The 23,562-nt window shown below is 45.4% G+C and overlaps 1 pseudogene; it reads left to right on the forward strand.

Moving 5' to 3' along the window:
• Positions 1-17,191: 17,191 nt before the first annotated feature.
• LOC134612452 (acyl-coenzyme A amino acid N-acyltransferase 1-like) overlaps positions 17,192-23,562 on the forward strand; it is a 28,866-nt pseudogene continuing 22,495 nt past the window's right edge.

Below are 23,562 nucleotides of genomic sequence, written 5' to 3' on the forward strand. Positions count from 1 at the left end.
TGGAGAACAAGTGGTATCAGCTAGAAGATGGAAGAATAGTCATACCAGCATCACTAGCGGTAGAAATTGTCCAAAATTATCACAACGGGACACATTCTGGGAGAGAGTACTGAAGAATCTCTCAGGAAACATTTCTACATACCAAGATTGTCCAACTTGACTCAGGCCATTGTACGCAGATGTGTAACGTGTGCTAAGAATAATGCAAGACAAGGACCAGTAAAGCCACCAGGAGTCCAGTTTATGGGGGGACTCCCCATGTCCGATCTACAAATAGACTTTACAGTAATGCCTAAATCGGGTGGACATCGTTACCTGTTGGTAATTGTGTGCACCTATTCAGGCTGGGTAGAAGCATGTCCTACTCGCACAGAGAAAGCAGGAGAAGTTGTAAGATTCCTGCTACGAGAAATAATACCCCGATATGGACTACCCTGTTCTATAGGATCGGACAATGGTCCAGCTTTTGTTCACCAGTGCCTACAACAACTGACTCATATGCTTGGTATAAAGTGGAGGCTTCATACTGCATATAGACCCCAGAGTTCTGGTAAGGTAGAGAGAATGAATAGAACTATTAAGAACCAGTTGGCTAAAATGTGTCAGGAAACCCAACTTAAGTGGAACGTTCTCTTACCCATAGCTCTATTGCGAATCCGCAGTACCCCTACCAGAAGGATGGGCCTCTCTCCTTTTGAAATCATGTATGGGCGACCACCTCCCGTACTTGGTAACTTAAGGGGGGATTTGAGTCAGTTGGGAGAAGGAATTACCCGGCAGCAGGTTGTAGAGTTGGGTAAGACTATGGAGGAGGTACAGAAATGGGTACAAGATAGATTACCTGTGAATATTTATCCCCCTGTTCATAGTTATCATCCAGGAGACCAAGTGTGGATTAAAGAGTGGAATAATGTACCGTTAGGGCCCAAGTGGAGAGGTCCTTATGTTATTCTTTTGTCTACCCCTACAGCGATAAAAGTAGCCGAAGTAACTCCGTGGATACATCACTCCAGGGTTAAACCAGCAGCAGTCGATTCTTGGCAAGTTACAGCAGATCCAGAGAATCCCTGCAAGATCCGGTTGAAACGCACTACTCAGTCGGAGTAACGAGGAATTATTGTGGATTATAAATTTTATTGTTACAGGTGTGAGTGAGAAGGCCATAATAAAGCCTGTCCGCTTACCAACACATAGTGTATAAGCCAGGAAAGTCTCGAAGGGACACCTGTGAAGACGAGCAGAACTCCATTCCCTGCAGCCCTCACATCCTGGAAGCTGAGGTTCCATCGCACGGACGAAGACTGAGGATGACGGCGAAAGATGTGCTTTTGATTGTGTATATTTATATGTGTTTTTATATTCAGGAAGGTAGAGGTACCGACACTCCTAGCTGTGAGGTATGCATTAAGACTACGAGAACAGGTAACCATATTTCCCAAACCCTAATTTGGCATTCACAATACGAATGTAAAGGAGAGGTATCAAGATGTAGATACCTAAATATAGACTATAGTGTGTGCCATTTAGGAGTAGGAGAACCTAAGTGCTTCAGTCCAGAGTATCAACCTCGTACAATTTGGTTGACTCTCAGGAATGGAGATCCTCAGGGGACCCTAATTAATAAGACGGTGTTAGAATCCGTATATTCTTCGGGTGTTCTGCTATTTGATGCATGTAAGGCGATATCAAGTGGTAGAAAACCGTGGAATATATGTGGGGATCTTAGATGGGAGAGGACGTATGGGTCTAATGATAAATATATTTGTCCCAGTAGTAAAAATAAGTATGTAAGTCCTAGATGCCCAAATAAAGACTATAACTTTTGCCCATATTGGTCTTGTGTGGGGTGGGCGACTTGGGGACAGACAGTAGATAAAGACATGATAGTGACTAAGTTGCCGACTAGCCCTTATTGTAAGTCTATGGAATGCAACCCAGTCCATATACTTATTAATAACCCCGACAAGTTCCTAGATAAGTATGGAAATTTATTTGGGTTTCAGATATACGGGACGGGTTTAGATCCTGGGACATTATTGTTTATAGGAATAGAGACTGATACGGTATCCTCCCAGACTCATCAAGTATACCATTCCTTTTATGAAGAGATGAGTATAGATAATAAGATCCCCCATAACGCTAAAAACCTGTTCATTGACCTAGCTGAAAGTATTGCCGGTAGTCTTAATGTTACCAACTGCTATGTGTGTGGAGGTACTAACATGGGAGACCAATGGCCTTGGGAAGCAAAGGAGGTAATGTCCGGTTCTGAGGCAGTTGACCAACTAATATCTACACAAGCCGATTATCATTTGAGTGTTAGAGGTAAATCTGAGTGGAGATTAAAGACCTCCATCATAGGTTATGTTTGCATAGCAAGGAAAGGAATAATGTATAATACTTCTGTAGGAGAATTAACTTGTCTAGGGCAAAAAGCTTATGATGATGATACAAAGAATACAACTTGGTGGTCGGCTTCAAATGTCTCAGAACCATCTAACCCGTTTGCTAGATATGCCAGTTTAAAGGATGTGTGGTTTGATTTATCCATCACATCTACCTGGAGAGCCCCAGCAAATTTGTACTGGATCTGTGGTAAGAAAGCCTATTCGGAGTTGCCACAGGACTGGGAAGGGGCATGTGTGTTGGGTATGCTCAAACCATCCTTCTTCTTGTTACCGATTGAAACAGGTGAGACTTTAGGTGTTAAAGTGTATGATGTGAATCATAGGAAGAAAAGGGGACCCTTAGAGATAGGCACCTGGGAAGATAATGAATGGCCTCCCCAGCGTATCATAGATTATTATGGGCCAGCCACGTGGGCAGAAGATGGTACCTTTGGTTATAGAACCCCTATTTATATGCTCAACCGCATTATAAGATTACAGGCGGTGGTTGAGATTATCACCAACGAGACGTCACAAGCGCTCAATCTTCTAGCGAAGCATAACACCAGGATGAGGACAGCAGTATACCAGAATAGATTAGCCTTGGATTACCTTTTGGCAGTAGAGGGAGGTGTATGTGGGAAGTTTAACCTAAGCAATTGCTGTCTTCAAATAGATGACGAAGGGCAAGCAATAGCTGAGCTTACTAGCCATATGGTTAAACTAGCGCATGTGCCTACTCAGGTATGGAAAGGGTACAATCCAAGTAGTTGGTTTGGTAGCTGGTATGAGTGGTTTGGAGGGCTTAAGGCAGTGGTAGGTGGAGTCCTACTGATTTTACTGTTGTGTCTACTCCTACCGTGTCTTATACCCTTAGTAGTTAGGTCTGTGCAAAGCCTGATAGGAAGTATAGCAGAGAGGAAGGCTGCTGCACAGATAATGGCGATATATAAGTATAAGGCTCTAGATCAAGGAGAACCAATGCAGGAAGATGAGTGTTAAAAGATTCACATCATAAGATAAGTCTGGTCTGGTTCAAGGTAACTTGCGGTGTAAGCAAAACTAAGGTTATGTGATGCCTCAAGTAATTGTAAAATATCAAGAGGCATCAAAGGGGGGAATGTGGTGGAATCTCGGTAAAAATAAATTTAGTAGGCCGAGATTACCACGTGGCATGTGTACGTGCATATGCTGACGTATCGATCAGTTGGTTGCACGAGGCAAGATACGATCAGTAGTGTACGGAGCATGTGCAAGAATACAGGATATAGTATTCCCCTCCTCCATTGTGCTGGACAAGCCATGCTGATACCGGAGAAACTGACGGAAGCCAAGCACAGAGAGATGGACACAGGTTTCTTCAGGAAGGAAGAGATTCTTTATTGGATCACCGATCGGGACTCAGAGGGACTAGCGTCACCAAAATACAGCAAATTCTGAGCCCCGGACAATAGTGCAGGCTCCTTATATAGGCATATAACTCCTCCCATATTAAGCTCCACCCGCACATTCTCTTAACCAATCAATACAAATAAGAATTAACTTCCTGTTTGACCGCATGGCTTGTCCAGCACAATGGAGGAGGGGGAATACTATATCCTGTATTCTTGCACATGCTCCGTACACTACTGATCGTATCTTGCCTCGTGCAACCAACTGATCGATACGTCAGCATATGCACGTACACATGCCACGTGGTAATCTCGGCCTACTAAATTTATTTTTACCGAGATTCCACCACATTCCCCCCTTTGATGCCTCTTGATATTTTACAATTACTTGAGGCATCACATAACCTTAGTTTGCTTACACCGCAAGTTACCTTGAACCAGACCAGACTTATCTTATGATGTGAATCTTCAACATTCATCTTCTTGCATTGGTTCTCCCTGATCTAGAGCCTTATATTTATATATCGCCATTATCTGTGCAGCAGCCTTCCTCTCTGCTATACTTCCTATCAGGCTTTGCACAGACCTAACTACTAAGGGTATAAGACACGGCAGGAGTAGACACAACAGTAAAATCAGTAGGACTCCACCTACCACTGCCTTAAGCCCTCCAAACCACTCATACCAGCTACCAAACCAACTACTTGGATTGTACCCTTTCCATACCTGAGTAGGCACATGCGCTAGTTTAACCATATGGCTAGTAAGCTCAGCTATTGCTTGCCCTTCATCATCTATTTGAAGACCGCAATTGCTTAGGTTAAACTTCCCACATACACCTCCCTCTACTGCCAAAAGGTAATCCAAGGCTAATCTATTCTGGTATACTGCTGTCCTCATCCTGGTATTATGTTTCACTAGAAGATTGAGCGCTTGTGATGTCTCATTTGTGATAATCTCAACCACCGCCTGTAATCTTATAATACGGTTGAGCATATAAATAGGGGTTCTATAACCAAAGGTACCATCCTCAGCCCACGTGGCTGGCCCATAATAATCTATGATACGCTGGGGAGGCCATTCATTATCTTCCCAGGTGCCTATCTCTAAGGGTCCCCTTTTCTTCCTATGATTCACATCATACACTTTAACACCTAAAGTCTCACCTGTTTCAATCGGTAACAAGAAGAAGGATGGTTTGAGCATACCCAACACACATGCCCCTTCCCAGTCCTGTGGCAGCTCCGAATAGGCTTTCTTACCACAGATCCAGTACAAATTTGCTGGGGCTCTCCAGGTAGATGTGATGGATAAATCAAACCACACATCCTTTAAATTGGCGTATCTAGCAAACGGGTTAGATGGTTCTGAGACATTTGAAGCCGACCACCAAGTTGTATTCTTTGTATCATCATCATAAGCTTTTTGCCCTAGACAAGTTAATTCTCCTACAGAAGTATTATACATTATTCCTTTCCTTGCTATGCAAACATAACCTATGATGGAGGTCTTTAATCTCCACTCAGATTTACCTCTAACACTCAAATGATAATCGGCTGGTGCAGATATTAGTTGGTCAACTGCCTCAGAACCGGACATTACCTCCTTTGCTTCCCAAGGCCATTGGTCTCCCATGTTAGTACCTCCACACACATAGCAGTTGGTAACATTAAGACTACCGGCAATACTTTCAGCTAGGTCAATGAACAGGTTCTTAGCGCTATGGGGGATCTTATTATCTATACTCATCTCTTCATAAAAGGAGTGGTATACTTGATGAGTCTGGGAGGATACCGTATCAGTCTCTATTCCTATAAACAATAATGTCCCAGGATCTAAACCCGTCCCGTATATCTGAAACCCAAATAAATTGCCATACTTATCTAGGAACTTGTCGGGGTTATTAATAAGTATATGGACTGGGTTGCATTCCATAGATTTACAATAAGGGCTAGTCGGCAACTTAGTCACTATCATGTCTTTATCTACTGTCTGTCCCCAAGTCGCCCACCCCACACAAGACCAATATGGGCAAAAGTTATAGTCTTTATTTGGGCATCTAGGACTCACATATTTATTTTTACTACTGGGACAAATATATTTATCGTTAGATCCATACGTCCTCTCCCATCTAAGATCCCCACATACATTCCACGGCTTTCTACCACTTGATATCGCCTTACATGCATCAAATAGCAGAACACCCGAAGAATATACGGATTCTAACACCGTCTTATTAATTAGGGTCCCCTGAGGATCTCCATTCCTGAGAGTCAACCAAATTGTACGAGGCTGATACTCCGGACTGAAGCACTTAGGTTCTCCTACTCCTAAATGGCACACACTATAGTCTATATTTAAGTATCTACATCTTGATACATCTCCTTTACATTCGTATTGTGAATGCCAAATTAGGGTTTGGGAAATATGGTTACCTGTTCTCGTAGTCTTAATGCATACCTCACAGCTAGGAGTGTCGGTACCTCTACCTTCCTGAATATAAAAACACATGTAAATAAACACAATCAAAAGCACATCTTTCGCCGTCATCCTCAGTCTTCGTCCGTGCGATGGAACCTCAGCTTCCAGGATGTGAGGGCTGCAGGGAATGGAGTTCTGCTCGTCTTCACAGGTGTCCCTTCGGGACTTTCCTGGCTTATACACTATGTGATGGTAAGAGGACAGGCTTTATTATGGCCTTCTCACTTACACCTGTAACAATAAAATTTGTAATCCACAATAATTCCTCGTTACTCCGACTGAGTAGTGCGTTTCAACCGGATCTTGCAGGGATTCTCTGGATCTGTTGTAACTTGCCAAGAATCGACTGCTGCTGGTTTAACCCTGGAGTGATGTATCCACGGAGTCACTTCTGCTACTTTTATCGCTGTAGGGGTAGACAAAAGAACAACATAAGGACCTCTCCACTTGGGCCCTAACGGTACATTATTCCACTCTTTAATCCACACTTGGTCTCCTGGATGATAATTATGAACAGGGGGATAAATATTCACAGGTAATCTATCTTGTACCCATTTCTGTACCTCCTCCATAGTCTTACCCAACTCTACAACCTGCTGCCGGGTAATTCCTTCTCCCAACTGACTCAAATCCCCCCTTAAGTTACCAAGTACGGGAGGTGGTCGCCCATACATAATTTCAAAAGGAGAGAGGCCCATCCTTCTGGTAGGGGTACTGCGGATTCGCAATAGAGCTATAGGTAAGAGAACGTTCCACTTAAGTTGGGTTTCCTGACACATTTTAGCCAACTGGTTCTTTATAGTTCTATTCATTCTCTCTACCTTACCAGAACTCTGGGGTCTATATGCAGTATGAAGCCTCCACTTTATACCAAGCATATGAGTCAGTTGTTGTAGGCACTGGTGAACAAAAGCTGGACCATTGTCCGATCCTATAGAACAGGGTAGTCCATATCGGGGTATTATTTCTCGTAGCAGGAATCTCACAACTTCTCCTGCTTTCTCTGTACGAGTAGGACATGCTTCTACCCAGCCTGAATAGGTGCACACAATTACCAGCAGGTAACGATGTCCACCCGATTTAGGCATCACTGTAAAGTCTATTTGTAGATCGGACATGGGGAGTCCCCCCATAAACTGGACTCCTGGTGGCTTTACTGGTCCTTGTCTTGCATTATTCTTAGCACACGTTACACATCTGCGTACAATGGCCTGAGTCAAGTTGGACAATCTTGGTATGTAGAAATGTTTCCTGAGAGATTCTTCAGTACTGTCTCTCCCAGAATGTGTCCCGTTATGATAGTTCTGGACAATTTCTACTGCTAGTGATGCTGGTATAACTATTCTCCCATCTTCTAGCTGATACCACTTGTTCTCCAAATACTTTCCCGGTTCAGTCTTTAACCACTCCTCTTCTTGAGTTGTATAAACTGGAGTCCATTGAGACAGTGGGGTTGGTATTAGAGCAGCTATATGCCCCACATACTCCTGTCTTCCTGATTCAGCAGCACGCTTAGCTGCACTATCTGCCATCCGATTTCCCTTGGTTACATCACCATCTCCTCTCAGATGCGCTCGACAATGTATAATACCGACTTCTTTCGGCTCCCACACTGCTTCCAATAGTTGTAGGATTTCAGCTGCGTACTTGATTTCTTTGCCTTCTGAATTCAGTAGTCCTCTTTCTTTATACAAAGCTCCGTGGGCATGAGTGGTTAAAAACGCATACTTAGAGTCCGTATAGATATTCACTCTTAAACCTTCAGCCAATTGTAACGCTCGTGTTAGTGCTATTAATTCTGCCTTTTGTGCTGATGTTCCTTTTGCCAATGGCCGAGCTTCTATCACCTTGTCTATTGTTGTTACTGCATATCCTGCATAGCGGATCCCTTCTTTCACATAACTACTGCCGTCGGTATAATATTGAACATCGGGGTTCTGGATGGGAAAATCACGAAGATCTGGTCTACTTGAGAATACTTCATCCATTACTTCCAAACAATCATGTTGACTTTCAGTAGGTTGTGGCAAAAGGGTAGCTGGATTTAAGGTGTTTACAGTCTCTAAATGCACTCTTGGGTTTTCACACAACATTGCTTGATACTTGGTCATACGGCTGTTACTAAACCAATGATTTCCTTTGTAATCCAACAACGTCTGTACTGCATGTGGAACTCGTACATAAAGTTCTTGACCCAGAGTGAGTTTATCGGCTTCAGCTACTAGCAGGGCGGCTGCAGCTACGGCTCTTAGACAAGGTGGAAGTCCGCTGGCCACTGCATCCAGTTGCTTAGACATGTAGGCAACAGGTCTTTGCCATGATCCCAAGTACTGTGTCAACACTCCCACAGCCATTCTTCTTTGCTCGTGTACATATAAGTAGAATGGTCGTGTGTGATCAGGTAGACCTAATGCTGGGGCACTCATCAAAGCCTTCTTCACATCTTCAAATGCCGTTTGCTGTTCTTGGGTCCATAAGAAGGGGTCGTGCTCTGTACCTTTGATGGCTGCGTACAGAGGTTTTGCTAGTATCGCATAGCTGGGAATCCATATCCTACAGAAGCCCGCTGCCCCCAAGAATTCTCGCACTTGTCTTCTATTCTTGGGTATTGGTATTTGGCAGACAGCTTCTTTTCTCTCTGGCCCCATAATCCTTTGACCTTCAGAGATATGGAATCCCAGATACTTGACAGTTGGCAAACACAACTGAGCCTTCTTTCTAGACACCTTGTATCCTGCCTTCCAGAGAATATGTAGTAGATCGTGCGTTGCTTGCTGACATTTTTCTTTTGTAACTGCTGCTATCAACAAGTCATCTACATATTGTAACAATACACATTCTCCTGGGATAGACTCGAAATCCAGTAGATCTTGACTTAGAGCTGAACCAAATAGGGTAGGTGAATTTTTAAACCCTTGGGGCAGTCTTGTCCAAGTCATTTGGCGTTTTGAGCCCGTTACAGCGTTCTCCCATTGGAAAGCGAAAATACATTGACTTTCTGCGGCAATTCGGAGGCAAAAGAAGGCATCTTTGAGATCTAAGACTGTGAAGTAAGTAGCCCCGCCCGGAATTAAAGCAAGCAGGTTATATGGATTGGGTACAACTGGATGTATACTAACAACCGCATCATTGACTGCTCTTAAGTCCTGTACAGGTCGATACTCATCTGTACCGGGCTTTTGAACAGGCAGCAATGGGGTGTTCCAGGGGGAAGTACAGAATTTTAGGATACCATACCGTATGAACTTATCCAGATAGGATTGGATGTTCTTCTTAGCCTTCTGTGGGATGTGGTATTGTCTTAGGCTTACTGGATAAACCCCAAGTTTCAGTTCAATTTTTATAGGTGGAATATTGCGGGCCAGTCCTGGTGGGTTGTTCTCTGCCCAAACTCCTGGTATGTTGAACAATGTCTCATCACTCCTAGGGTTTTGGCTAGTCAACACTGTATAAAGTCGCCACTCTTCTTCCTTTGGTACGGATAAAGTCATAATACCTGAAGGTCCATTAAACTTTAAAGATGTTGTTCCATTTGGTAGGAACGTAATCTGCGCTTGTAATTTTGATAGCATATCACGTCCCAGCAATTGGACTGGACATTCAGGCATATAAAGGAATTGGTGTTTTACTACGTGGCCTCCCAATGTACAGAGTCGACTTTTAAGAACCGGTTTTTCAGCACTTCTTCCAGTTGCTCCTATCACAGTAATAGTCCTTCCAGATGGAGGAGCAACCAGATTAGTCACCACTGAATGTTCAGCACCAGTGTCGATCATGAACGCACTCCTTTTTCCCCCTATTGATACATCGACCATAGGCTCCGCTCGACCAAGGGGGATGGAGCCCGGTCGGTATCAATAGTCCTCCATGACCGTGTCAGCCAATCCTACGAAGTCCCTACCTTCTCTATCTTCCCTAACACTTCCTCTGTTCCCATTACTCCCTCTATAACCATTATTCCCTCCGGGGCCTCCTCTACCTCTCGCTCTGCCTCTAAAGTTTCCATAACCTGACCTAGGTCTGTCTCTCTCCGTCTGTTCTCTTCGCGGACACTCATTTCTCCAATGCCCTTCTTCCCTACAGTAAGCGCACTGATTTCTACTTAGAGGTTCCTCATTCCACTTACTATCGCCTCTATCTGGGCCCCGTCTATCTACGCCTGTGATCGCTACCGCTAGCATATCAGCCTTTTTACGCATCTTGCGCTCCTCCTCTTTCTTACTTTCTGTATCCCTGTTCATATAGACCTTATTTGCTACCTCCATTAGTTGGGTGATGGACATACCTGCAAACCCTTCTAACTTTTGTAGCTTGCGCTTAATATCTCCGTATGCTTGGCTGACAAAGGCGGAGTTAACCATTCGGGAATTGTCTGCGTCTTCCGGATTAAAGGGGGTATACAAGCGGTATGCCTCCAATAATCGGTCATAAAAGACACTGGGTGCTTCATCGCTTTTCTGAATCGCCTCAACTGTCTTCGACATGTTAATGGCTTTCTTTCCTCCTGCTTTCATGCCAGCAATTATAGCGTCTCTATAGGCTCTGAGTTGAACCATATCAGCACCATTTACGTTCCAATCGGGATCGGTATTGGGATAGTGTGTTGCGGCCCATGCTGCTGGATTAGCTTGGTTCAAAGCACGGGCTCTATCTTCTAATGCTTTAATGGCTGCTTGATTTATTCTTGTCCTTTCCTCATTGTTAAATAAAGTCATTAGTAACTGCTGGCAATCAGCCCATGTCGGATTATGCGTCTGTACTATTGAGGTGAACAGATCAGTCATGGCTTGTGGTTTCTCAGTATACGAGGAATTATGGGTCTTCCAGTTTAAAAGGTCGGTAGTGGTAAATGGGACATATACGAAGACTGGGTCAGCGTGTGCCATTTGACCTGCGGCATCGATATAAGCTGACCCGGGATTTAGGCGAAGAGGCATCTGATAATGCTTTAATTGTTGGGCACCAGTCAACTGTCGGGTTTGGATGGGGCTACGTAGGGAAGCGTCAGTCATGGGTTCCGGTCGGGGAGAGATAGGGTATGGGGATGTGGGAGGTTGGTTTTGGGAAAAGGTCGTAAATAGAACACTTCGAGCCGAGCTAGATGAAGCTTGACCGGAAGTCTGAAGTGGCGCCAAATCAGGATATTCGTTTCTAATGGGGGTGGGTTCTGGTTCCGGAAGGGGAGATTTAGTACGAGGGGGGGTGGATCCTGTACTGGAGGAGGAAGCGGAAGTGGATGAGGGTAATGAGGGGAGGGGTGCAGGACTTCCTGCGTTTGCGTCACTTCCTCTTAACGGAAAGTAAGGGGGCGGCAAAGGGATCTCGGACTCAGGGGGCGTGTCCAAAATGGGCCTAACACCAGTCCTAGTGGACGAACAAGTCCTAGCTACCATGAGGCGACACTGCTCCTCGTGGCATGTCTGGAGCCATTTTGGCGAGTCATTTACGGCCTGTCTCCAACAGTCAATATAAGGAAACTGGCCGTAAAGTTCAGGCCTACCTGATACAGCCACGTGTAAGCGCTGTACCAGAGTTAGATCCAAACTGCCACGTGGCGGCCATGCCGCAACCAAAGTAGGCCACTCCCTAGTGCACAAAGTAACTAAACGCACAGAAGACATCTTAACCCCAAAATCACAGGTTTTGAATCCCTTTTTAAAATTCTTAACCATACATCCTAAGGGATCCGGAATCGTTGACTGCGACGCACCCATTTTTAACAATGGAACGTCGTCGACAACTATTACTATACACGCGTACTATTCAACAGTCACACCCGTTTCCTCTGGCAACAGCACCACGTGGTACGGTTACCAAGTGAAACGTACACAATAACACAATAAACACTCAGGGAATTCCCGTACACACACAGCTGTTACACCAGTCACTGTGTGTTATGCCCTTTGGCGTAACTATACAGTCACCCACGCTATAATTCTCTATATACGAATTACCCGTCTACAACACACCCCAGTAACATCGTCTTTTACAAATAGCGGTTACAGTACGGTTAGCATAGGTCAAAGCACAAGTTAAGGTCACAATACAATTATTAGTGGTTATGGTGTTAAACATGCAATGGACGACAATGATTAGTACTTATTATGCAATGTCAGTAAATATACAGGGTTATGGTACCGTGCACTATGATACAGCAACACACTATTAACACTCTCGCTAGACGGCTGAGCTCGCGCTATCTAACAAGATATACACTTTACTAAAACAATCGCTAACACATTTACAATTCCCAACTAAACTATTGGCCAGTACCTTGAATGGACTACCTAAAAACAATCTACATACGTTTTGGTTAGCCACACTGCCCAATCACCACATATATAGCGAGCTAGAGGACCGAATTTACACAGACGCCTCTTAGTCGCACTATACAACGAGCTAGAGGACCGAATTTACACAGACGCCTCTTAGTCGTACTATCAAAAGTCTAGTGGGTTCCAAATTTACACGCCTTCCCACTTAGCCCAGATAGGATGAGAACTAGCGAACCGAATTTACACAGACGCCGCTTAGTCTCCCGGTCCCTCCGACCTAGCGAACAAAATGTACACCCTAGAACGCTAGTCTAGACAAGACACCGGTGTCCGGCTAGGGCTATTTACACCAGAGCCCCGCCTGACTAACAGAATCAAACGGTCTGACTAAAGAGCGTTCGATCGAGCGGTGCGCCTTCGCTCCTTCCCTCCGACAGAGGGGGCAGATACAGATTCAAAAACCCCTTTTGGGCCTACCGCACAATCGGTATACCCCTAGTGGGTCCTGCCGTCTAAAACAGCAGTTGTCTTACCTCCTCGTTCCTGAACCTGAGTTCACACTCATCGACGGGGACACCCCAGCACTTCTCACGTAGAGGCCGATGATCTCCTGGACAACAGACCAGTGGCGCCGAGACGAAGGGAGGTCCACGCAGAAGTTCAGGGGTGCAGCCGTAGAGAACGTGGGCAAAGATAGACCGTCTCACGCCTCTGCCTCTCAGCTACCGTTGAACGATGAGCTTCCCGGCCAATGCACCAAATGATACCGGAGAAACTGACGGAAGCCAAGCACAGAGAGATGGACACAGGTTTCTTCAGGAAGGAAGAGATTCTTTATTGGATCACCGATCGGGACTCAGAGGGACTAGCGTCACCAAAATACAGCAAATTCTGAGCCCCGGACAATAGTGCAGGCTCCTTATATAGGCATATAACTCCTCCCATATTAAGCTCCACCCGCACATTCTCTTAACCAATCAATACAAATAAGAATTAACTTCCTGTTTGACCGCATGGCTTGTCCAGCACAATGGAGGAGGGGGAATACTATATCCTGTATTCTTGCACATGCTCCGTACACTACTGATCGTATCTTGCCTCGTGCAACCAACTGATCGATACGTCAGCATATGCACGTACACATGCCACGTGGTAATCTCGGCCTACTAAATTTATTTTTACCGAGATTCCACCACAATGCGGTCAAACAGGAAGTTAATTCTTATTTGTGTTGATTGGTTAAGAGAATGTGCGGGTGGAGCTTAATATGGGAGGAGTTATATGCCTATATAAGGAGCCTGCACTATTGTCCGGGGCTCAGAATTTGCTGTATTTTGGTGACGCTAGTCCCTCTGAGTCCCGATCGGTGATCCAATAAAGAATCTCTTCCTTCCTGAAGAAACCTGTGTCCATCTCTCTGTGCTTGGCTTCCGTCAGTTTCTCCGGTATCACCCTCTCACCATCACACCCCCCCCGCTCCCTCTCACCATCACACCCCCCCCGCTCCCTCTCACCATCACACCCCCCCGCTCCCTCTCACCATCACACCCCCCCGCTCCCTCTCACCATCACACCCCCCGCTCCCTCTCACCATCACACCCCCCGCTCCCTCTCACCATCACACCCCCCGCTCCCTCTCACCCATTGGCGGATCCAGGGGGGGGGCAACGGGGCAATTGCCCCCCCCGAGATTCTCCCCTGCCGGCTAGTGCAGGGCTGACATTGCCCAAGTGCCAGCCCTGCATTGTGCCTGCAGACCGGGAGGGAGATCAGTGATCTCCCTCCCCGGTCCGCAGGCACATTACTGACAGCCGACCGGCAGGGGAGGGGGAGAGGACCCGGGAGCTGTTACCAGCAGCTCCTCCGGGTCCTCCTCTCGCGAGATTTGGAGCGTTGCCGCGGTTACCACGGCAACGCTCCAAATCTCGCGAGAGTGAACTCTAGCCCTGGAGCGCGGGCTAGAGTTCACTGGAACCACTGGACCACCAGGGATTCCCCACTGGGACCACCAGGGATCCAGAAATGTCCCCCCTCCTCCTCAATAAAGGTAAGAAGGGAGGGGGGACATAATATATTTTATTAAATACATTTTTTTTTTTTTTTATTAAAAAGCCTCCCTTCCCTCCTCCCCTCCCCCATACACACTGCCCAACATACACTGCCCCCATACACACACTGACCCCATACACACTGCCCCACGTACACTGCCCCCATACACACTGCCCCCATACACACTGCCCAACATACACACACTGACCCCATACACACACTGTCCCCATACACACACTGTCCCCATATACACACTGTCCCCATACACACTACACACACTGACCCCATACACACACTGACCCCATACACACACTACACACATTGACCCCATACACACACTGACCCCATACACACACTACAAACACTGCCCCCATACACACAAACACTGCCCCCATACACACAAACACTGCCCCCATACACACAAACACTGCCCCCATACACACAAACACTGCCCCCATACACACACTGCCCCCATACACACACTGTCCCCATACACACACTGCCCCCATACACACACTGCCCCCATACACACACTGTCCCCATACACACACTGTCCCCATACACACACTGACCCCATACACACACTACACACATTGACCCCATACACACACTGACCCCATACACACACTACACACACTGCCCCCATACATACACACACTGCCCCCATACACACAAACACTGCCCCCATACACACAAACACTGCCCCATACACACAAACACTGCCCCCATACACACACTGCCCCCATATACACACTGTCCCCATATACACACTGTCCCCATATACACACTGTCCCCATATACACACTGTCCCCATATACACACTGTCCCCATACACACACTGCCCCACACACACACTGCCCCACACACACACTTCCCCCTTACACACACTGACCCCATACACACACTGACCCACAAACACTGCCCCACATACAAACACTACACACACTGACCCCATACACACACTGCCCCCACAAACACTGCCTCCATACACACACTGCCCCACAAACACTGTCCCCATACAACACTGTCCCACAAACACTGTCCCCATACACACTGCCCCACAAACACTGCCCCATACACATACTGCCCGCACACACTGCACACCTATACACACACAGTGCCCTACACACCCTGCTGCCCCCCCATACACACATTGCCCCAAACACACACACACGACCCCCCCATACACACAGTGCCCCCCATACACACACTGCCCCACACAGACATACAGTGCCCCCCCATACACACACTGCCCCACACAGACATACAGTGCCCCCATACACACACTGCCCCCTAACACACACACTGCCACCCTTACGCACTCACACTCACTTCACCGCTCACACACACACTGCACCTTTCACACACACCACTTCTCCTATGCCCTATATCCCAGCAGACCCCAGGTAAGTTGTCAAACTGTTCTTAAACGGTATGACTACTTACTCCGGGGTGGGATCCTGGCACTACTGGCACCATAACTACTACACTGAGCTGTAGTGGTTATTGTGCTAGGATTATTTTTTTTAAATAATCTACAAGTGCCCCTCCCGAGATCAGGCTCTGGATCCGCCACTGCTCTCACCATCAGCTACCCCATACACAAAAACGCAAACATGCTCACAGAGACATACATTCGCACACACAAGGATACTCTCTGTCAGACACACTCTCAGGCACATACACAGGTAGACAGTGCATCAATGTGTATATGTGACACTTTTTTGTTAGTGGGGCCTCATGTTTGTGTTTCGCCCAAGGCCTCATAAAGTCTAGAGCCGCCTCTGCAGTGTACTGTAGTAATAATGGTATCCCCCCAAAGGTGTTAAACCATTTTTAGAATAGTTTGACTTCATTTCTAGCCTAAAACGTCTTACCCCATCTCCACTGCTGATCACTGTCAGTCAATTAGCTAGCTCATATAGCTTTCCATAAGACGTAGTGGAGGTGGGAGCAGATCCCAGGTCAAACTGTTTGGTTCCCTCAAATTTCAGGCAAATTGGAAAAAATCTGCATGTCTATTATGTTTCCATGTGGATATATTTCTATGTAGCCTTACGTTTCGGCATAAATTCAATTTGAAATGTTGATAATTCACACTTTGGTGACTAACTCTGTAAGTCTGGACAGTAGATTTGTCGTTTTATGTAGCATGCCTCCCAACTGACCTGATTTTGACAGGGCAGTCATAATTTTCAGCCGTATTCATACCAGGCTGACATGCCATTAACTCAGATGGACCCTCCCACCTTTTGGGGTGATGCTACTGACATAATTGTCACAGGTCCGCCCCTTTCCTCCCTTCCACCAGCTTGCTGATTCTTAGAACACCGGAGTTGTGAGGTATAATGTAGAGTTAAAAAAGTTGGAGAATTAGTGGTATTTGTTTACTAGCTCTTAATATGTTAATACAGGTGGTATAGGTTTACCATGTCTGAGATCAGGAGAGAGAGGGGTGTTTGTATCCATGATACAAATAGTGTCATGGACAGCGCACCCAGTTGTAAAAGGAGGGTGGGGGGTCATTCCTTACTGTAATGGCACTGAATAATGGTCCCAGGAGCCTAGAACTTCTTTCTCATTGTTTTATTTCTTCCTTCCTAGATCGGAGGCACTAGTTTATTTTATCAGAGATGGTTAGTCTCGCAGTCTCACCCGAAGTTGCCTTGGCAGATGAGCCAGTGAAAATCCATGCTTGGGGCCTACCTCCTCAACAGCTAATTACACTGAGAGCCTGGCTGAAAGATGAGAAAGGGTAGATGTTCCAATCTCGAGCTTATTACAAAACTGATAGCAAGGGGAACGGGGATTTGGATCACGCTGCGGCAACTGGTGGAGATTTTCAAGGAGTTCATCCCATGGGACTCTTCTGGTCACTAAAACCAAGCACCCCCTTTCTAAGGCTGATAAAACGAGATGTGATGAACAGTCCGTTTTATGTTCACCTGGAGCTTTATCTAAACATAGTTGTTAACCCCTTTGCAGAGCTTCCTGTGGCCACTAAAGTTGTGGAAAGATGGTACGTGGCTCCTGGTGTTCAGAGAATACAAATAAAACAAGGAAGGGTTCGGGGTGCTCTCTTCCTCCCTGCAGGTCAGAAATTGTGTTAGTTTTTCAGTTGTTTAACTGCAAACTCGGTTAGACTTGTTACAAAACCAGTGCTTGTGCTATGGAGATTATGCCCTAGATTGAATATTTTTGTATACATTTTTTTTTTAAATGATTATATTTTTGTTACAAACACTGGTATAGTAGAAACCCTGTTCGCCTATTTCCTCCCGAACAGCTGAGCCTGAGTGATTACAGCTTGCAGTTTGGGTGTAGATTCGAATGGGTCCAGGCGAATGCAGCATCCAAGTAGTTTCTCCCCAGCAAGTAGACAGTTACCCAAACATGAGCCTAGACTTCATGAAGGGTACAACAGGAATGATTTTAATGGGTGGCTTTTATGCAAGTCCCCATGCAAGGTGCACTCCCACATGGACCTTGTGGGGGACAGGGACACAAAGTTTACAACCAATAATAATACAGTGACACTCCCACACTCCCAATACAAACAGCTAATTCCCTCCTCTCTGCCTGTGAAATAATTGAGTCAGGTAATGTAATAACTCAATTATCTCCAGGAAGAAAAAACACATTTTTCATAAAACTTGAAAAGTACCCCAAAACACATAAAATCCACATAAATGTTACATCCCCTGATAGCCTTGATTTGGGTGACCAACACATCCAAAAATCACCCAGGTCAGTTCAGGGGTTTTGGAATTTTATGGAAGTCCCATTTGGACGGACCGCAAACGAGGCTCCTGCCCAGAAACCGTTTCATGAGTTTAGACTGTGCGGTCGGTCTGTTTAGAAAAGTCAGAAAAACTAATAAATCCACAAATGGAACCCCCTGGCTCATAGCAGCAATTGTTCCCCTGGTTTGTTGGAATTAAACTACCGAACAGCTCTCTCCTGGCTGTTCGAGAAAAGGAAGTAGGCGTTCGTATACTTTGACCGGTGTTCGGGAAGTTGAGTGTCCGATTTTAGTTCCAGACACTCAACGACCAAGTCCCGCTGCCTCCTTTCGTGCGAACAAGATGGCCGCCGTTTTTTCTCGCATGTGGGGTTTAACGATACGAACGGCGGCCACACAGGGATAGCACTTAATTGACTGTTTCCTTGGAAGATAATGAGCCAGGGGGGTGGTCGGTGTTTGGTAGTTACAGCTATCGAGCCAAATAAAACATAAAAGTCCCGAATGGCATGCTAGTTTCATCACAATTTTGATATTTTGTTATTTTTGTATACATTTTATATATTTTAAAGGGACAATATAGTCACCAGAGCAACTACAGCTTATTGGATTTGTTATGGCGAGTAGAATCATTACCTTCAGTCTTTTTGCTGTAAACTGTTTTTTCTGAGAAAATGCAGTGTTTACATTACAGCCTAGTGATAACTTCACTGGCCACTCCTCAGATAGGTGTTAGAGATCCTTCCTGGGTCATGGCTGTCTAAAATGCATCCAAACATTCAGTGTCTCCTCCCTCTGCATGCAGACACTGAACTTTCCTCAGAGATGCATTGATTCAATGTATCTCTATGAGGAGATGCTGATTGGCCAGGGCTGTGTTTGACTTGTGCTGGCTCTGCCTCCTTGTCTCTCAGCCAATCCTACGGGGAAGCATTGTGATTGGATCAGGCCACCACTTCTGATGATGTCAGCAGACTGCTTGTTTTTCTGAGGCAAACAGCATGCAGATCTACAGCTTCAGGCTTGAATACAGTAAGATTTTGCTATATTTATGGAAGCATGAGGGGCCCAGGGGGGCTAGATGGTGGTGTTAACACTATAGGGTCAGGAAATACATGTTTGTGTTCCTGACCCTATAGGGATCCTTTAATGTAAAACTCTGTGTGTGTGTGTGTGTGTGTGTGTGTGTGTGTGTATATATTATAATGGTATTTTTAAAAAGGGACACTATAGTTGCAAAAATAACTTTGGCTTAATAAACCAGTTTTGGGGTATAAATCACGCCCCTGCAGTCTCACTTCTCAATTATCTGCCATTTAGGAGTTAAATCAATTTTTATGCAGCCCCAGTCACACCTCCCTTCCTGTGACTTGTACAGCATTCCTGTAAAAAGTCATCTAATGTTTATACTTTCTATACTTCCTATTGCAAATTCTGTATGATTTAGGATTTCTTATCTCCTGATCTGTTAATAGCTTGCTAGACTCTGCAGGAGCCTCCTGTATGTAATTAAAGTTCAATCTACAGGGCAGGAGCTGAAAACGTTTATATCTGAAAATGAAAGCATTTTGTTTTAATTCAGGCTGTGTCAGTCACAGCCAGGGGAGGTGTGGGTTGCATAAATGAAACAAAAGTAGTAAAACTCCTAAATGGCAGAGAATTGAGCAGTGAAATTTTAGAGGCATTATCTATACTCAAAAACTGCTTTATTAAGCCAAACTTGTTTTGGTTACTATAGTGTCCCTTTAAGTTTATCCAAAAATATTGAATTATTGAAACGTTAATCCAAAACTACAAAATTAAGGCCTGTGTAAAAATTTGACAAGGAAGACCAGATATTTACCTAGATACAATCCAATGACAAAAAAGAATCATCAGTAGAATGCCAATACAATACTGTCTTGGAATGCATTCAGAGAACCAAATGATATTGAAAAACACAATTCATAAAGATAACCTTAATTCTTAGATATAACTACCATCCAAGGAAAACATACATATTTCATTAAGAAGGTACAAGTTGGACAAAGCACAATATAGGGTAATCATGGAATGGTCAAACAAGACCCATCTTAATATTAACGTAAAAATACAGGGAAGAGTAATGTGTTACGAAAAACTACAACTCCACATAAAAACCAAAACAAATAATCTAGTGCAAGGTTACCTCATCCCCCATCTTTTACACCGTGTTTCTGACTTTACTAAATGTGATCTCATTCTTGCCACTAATATAATATATATTGTGATGTAATTCCAGTAAAATACAAGTTTAGCAGGCTAAGATTGCCACAAGGCATATGTATGTATATGTGTTTGTAGTATCAGTTAGTTAATTACACGTAGCTAAGATACTGTTATCACTGTACTGACCAGGTGCAGGAATGTAAGAACTGGAATTACGCGTCCCTCTCCTTTGTATCAGATGAGCCACGTGGTTAGACCGGATGGATGAGTTTAGACTCTATTTATTAAATAGGTTAAGGGTATGTGTGGGTGTAGTTAATTGTGGGAGGAGCTACAGTGCTATATAAGGAATGTACTCTATGTATTCAGTACTCAGACTTTGCTGTATTTTGGTGACGCTAGTCCCTCTGAGTCCCGATCGGTGATCCAATAAAGAATCTCTTCCTTCCTGAAGAAACCTGTGTCCATCTCTCTGTGCTTGGCTTCCGTCAGTTTCTCCGGTATCATTTGGTGCATTGGCCGGGAAGCTCATCGTTCAACGGTAGCTGAGAGGCAGAGGCGTGAGACGGTCTATCTTTGCCCACGTTCTCTACGGCTGCACCCCTGAACTTCTGCGTGGACCTCCCTTCGTCTCGGCGCCACTGGTCTGTTGTCCAGGAGATCATCGGCCTCTACGTGAGAAGTGCTGGGGTGTCCCCGTCGATGAGTGTGAACTCAGGTTCAGGAACGAGGAGGTAAGACAACTGCTGTTTTAGACGGCAGGACCCACTAGGGGTATACCGATTGTGCGGTAGGCCCAAAGGGGTTTTGAATCTGTGTATCTGCCCCCTCTGTCGGAGGGAAGGAGCGAAGGCGCACCGCTCGATCGAACGCTCTTTAGTCAGACCGTTTGATTTGGTTAGTCAGGCGGGGTCCTGGTGTAAATAGCCCTAGCCGGACACCGGTGTCTTGTCTAGACTAGCGTTCTAGGGTGTATATTACGTTCGCTAGGTCGGAGGGACCGGGAGACTAAGCGGCGCCTGTGTAAATTCGGTTCGCTAGTTCTCATCCTATCTGGGCTAAGTGGGAAGGCGTGTAAATTTGGAACCCACTAGACTTTTGATAGTGCGACTAAGAGGCGCCTGTGTAAATTCGGTTCTCTAGCTCGCTATATATGTGGTGATTGGGCAGTGTGGCTAACCAAAACGGGTGTATATAGTTTTAGGTAGTCCATTCAAGGTACTGGCCAATAGTTTAGTTGGGAATTGTAAATGTGTTAACGATTGTTTTAGTAAAGTGTATATCTTGTTAGATAGCGCGAGCTCAGCCGTCTAGCGAGAGTGTTAATAGTGTGTTGCTGTATTATAGTGCACGGTACCATAACCCTGTATATTTACTGACATTATATAATAAGTACTAATCATTGTCGTCCATTGCATGTTTAACACCATAACCACTAATAATTGTATTGTGACCTTAACTTGTGCTTTGACCTATGCTAACCGTACTGTAACCGCTATTTGTAAAAGACGATGTTACTGGGGTGTGTTATAGACGGGTAATTCGTATATAGAGAATTATAGCGTGGGTGACTGTATAGTTACGCCAAAGGGCATAATATTGATTATATAGTGACTGGTGTAACAGCTGTGTGTGTACGGGAATTCCCTGAGTGTTTATTGTTATTGTGTACGTTTCACTTGGTAACCGTACCACGTGGTGCTGTTGCCAGAGGAAACGGGTGTGACTGTTGAATAGTACGCGTGTATAGTATTCGTTGTCGACGACGTTCCATTGTTAAGTATGGGTGCGTCGCAGTCAACGATTCCGGATCCCTTAGGATGTATGGTTAAGAATTTTAAAAAGGGATTCAAAGTTTGTGATTTTGGGGTAAAGATGTCTCCTGTACGTTTGGTCACTTTGTGTACTAGGGAGTGGCCTACTTTGGTTGCGGCATGGCCGCCACGTGGCAGTTTGGATCCAACTCTGGTACAGCGCTTACACGTGGCTGTATCGGGTAGGCCTGAACTTTACGGCCAGTTTCCTTATATTGACTGTTGGAGACAGGCCGTAAATGACTCGCCAAAATGGCTCCAGACATGCCACGAGGAGCAGTGTCGCCTCATGGTAGCTAGGACTTGCTCGTCCACTAGGACTGGTGTTAGGCCCATTTTGGACACGCCCCCTGAGTCCGAGATCCCTTTGCCGCCCCCTTACTTTCCGTTAAGAAGAAGTGACGCAAACGCAGGAAGTCCTGCACCCCTCCCCTCATTACCCTCATCCACTTCCGCTTCCTCCTCCAGTACAGGATCCACCCCCCCTCGTACTAAATCTCCCCTTCCGGAACCAGAATCCACCCCCATTAGAAACGAATATCCTGATTTGGCGCCACTTCAGACTTCCGGTCAAGCTTCATCTAGCTCGGCTCGAAGTGTTTTATTTACGACCTTTTCCCAAAACCGACCTCCCACATCCCCATACCCTATCTCTCCCCGACCGGAACCCATGACTGACGCCTCTCTACGTAGCCCCATCCAAACCCGACAGTTGACTGGTGCCCAACAATTAAAGCACTATCAGATGCCTCTTCGTCTGAATCCCGGGTCAGCTTATATCGATGCCGCAGGTCAAATGGCACACGCTGACCCAGTCTTCGTATATGTCCCATTTACCACAACCGATCTTTTAAACTGGAAGACCCATAATTCCTCGTATACTGAGAAACCACAAGCTATGACTGATCTGTTCACCTCAATAGTACAGACGCATAATCCGACATGGGCTGATTGCCAGCAGTTACTAATGACTTTATTTAACAATGAGGAAAGGACAAGAATAAATCAAGCAGCCATTAAAGCATTAGAGGATAGAGCCCGTGCTTTGAACCAAGCCAATCCAGCAGCATGGGCCGCGACACACTATCCCAACACCGATCCCGATTGGAACGTAAATGGTGCTGATATGGTTCAACTCAGAGCCTATAGAGACGCTATAATTGCTGGCATGAAAGCCGGAGGAAAGAAAGCCATTAACATGTCGAAGACAGTTGAGGTGATCCAGAAAAGCGATGA

The sequence above is a fragment of the Pelobates fuscus genome, chromosome 5 (assembly GCF_036172605.1).
Source record: "Pelobates fuscus isolate aPelFus1 chromosome 5, aPelFus1.pri, whole genome shotgun sequence".
NCBI classification, from domain to species: domain Eukaryota; kingdom Metazoa; phylum Chordata; class Amphibia; order Anura; family Pelobatidae; genus Pelobates; species Pelobates fuscus.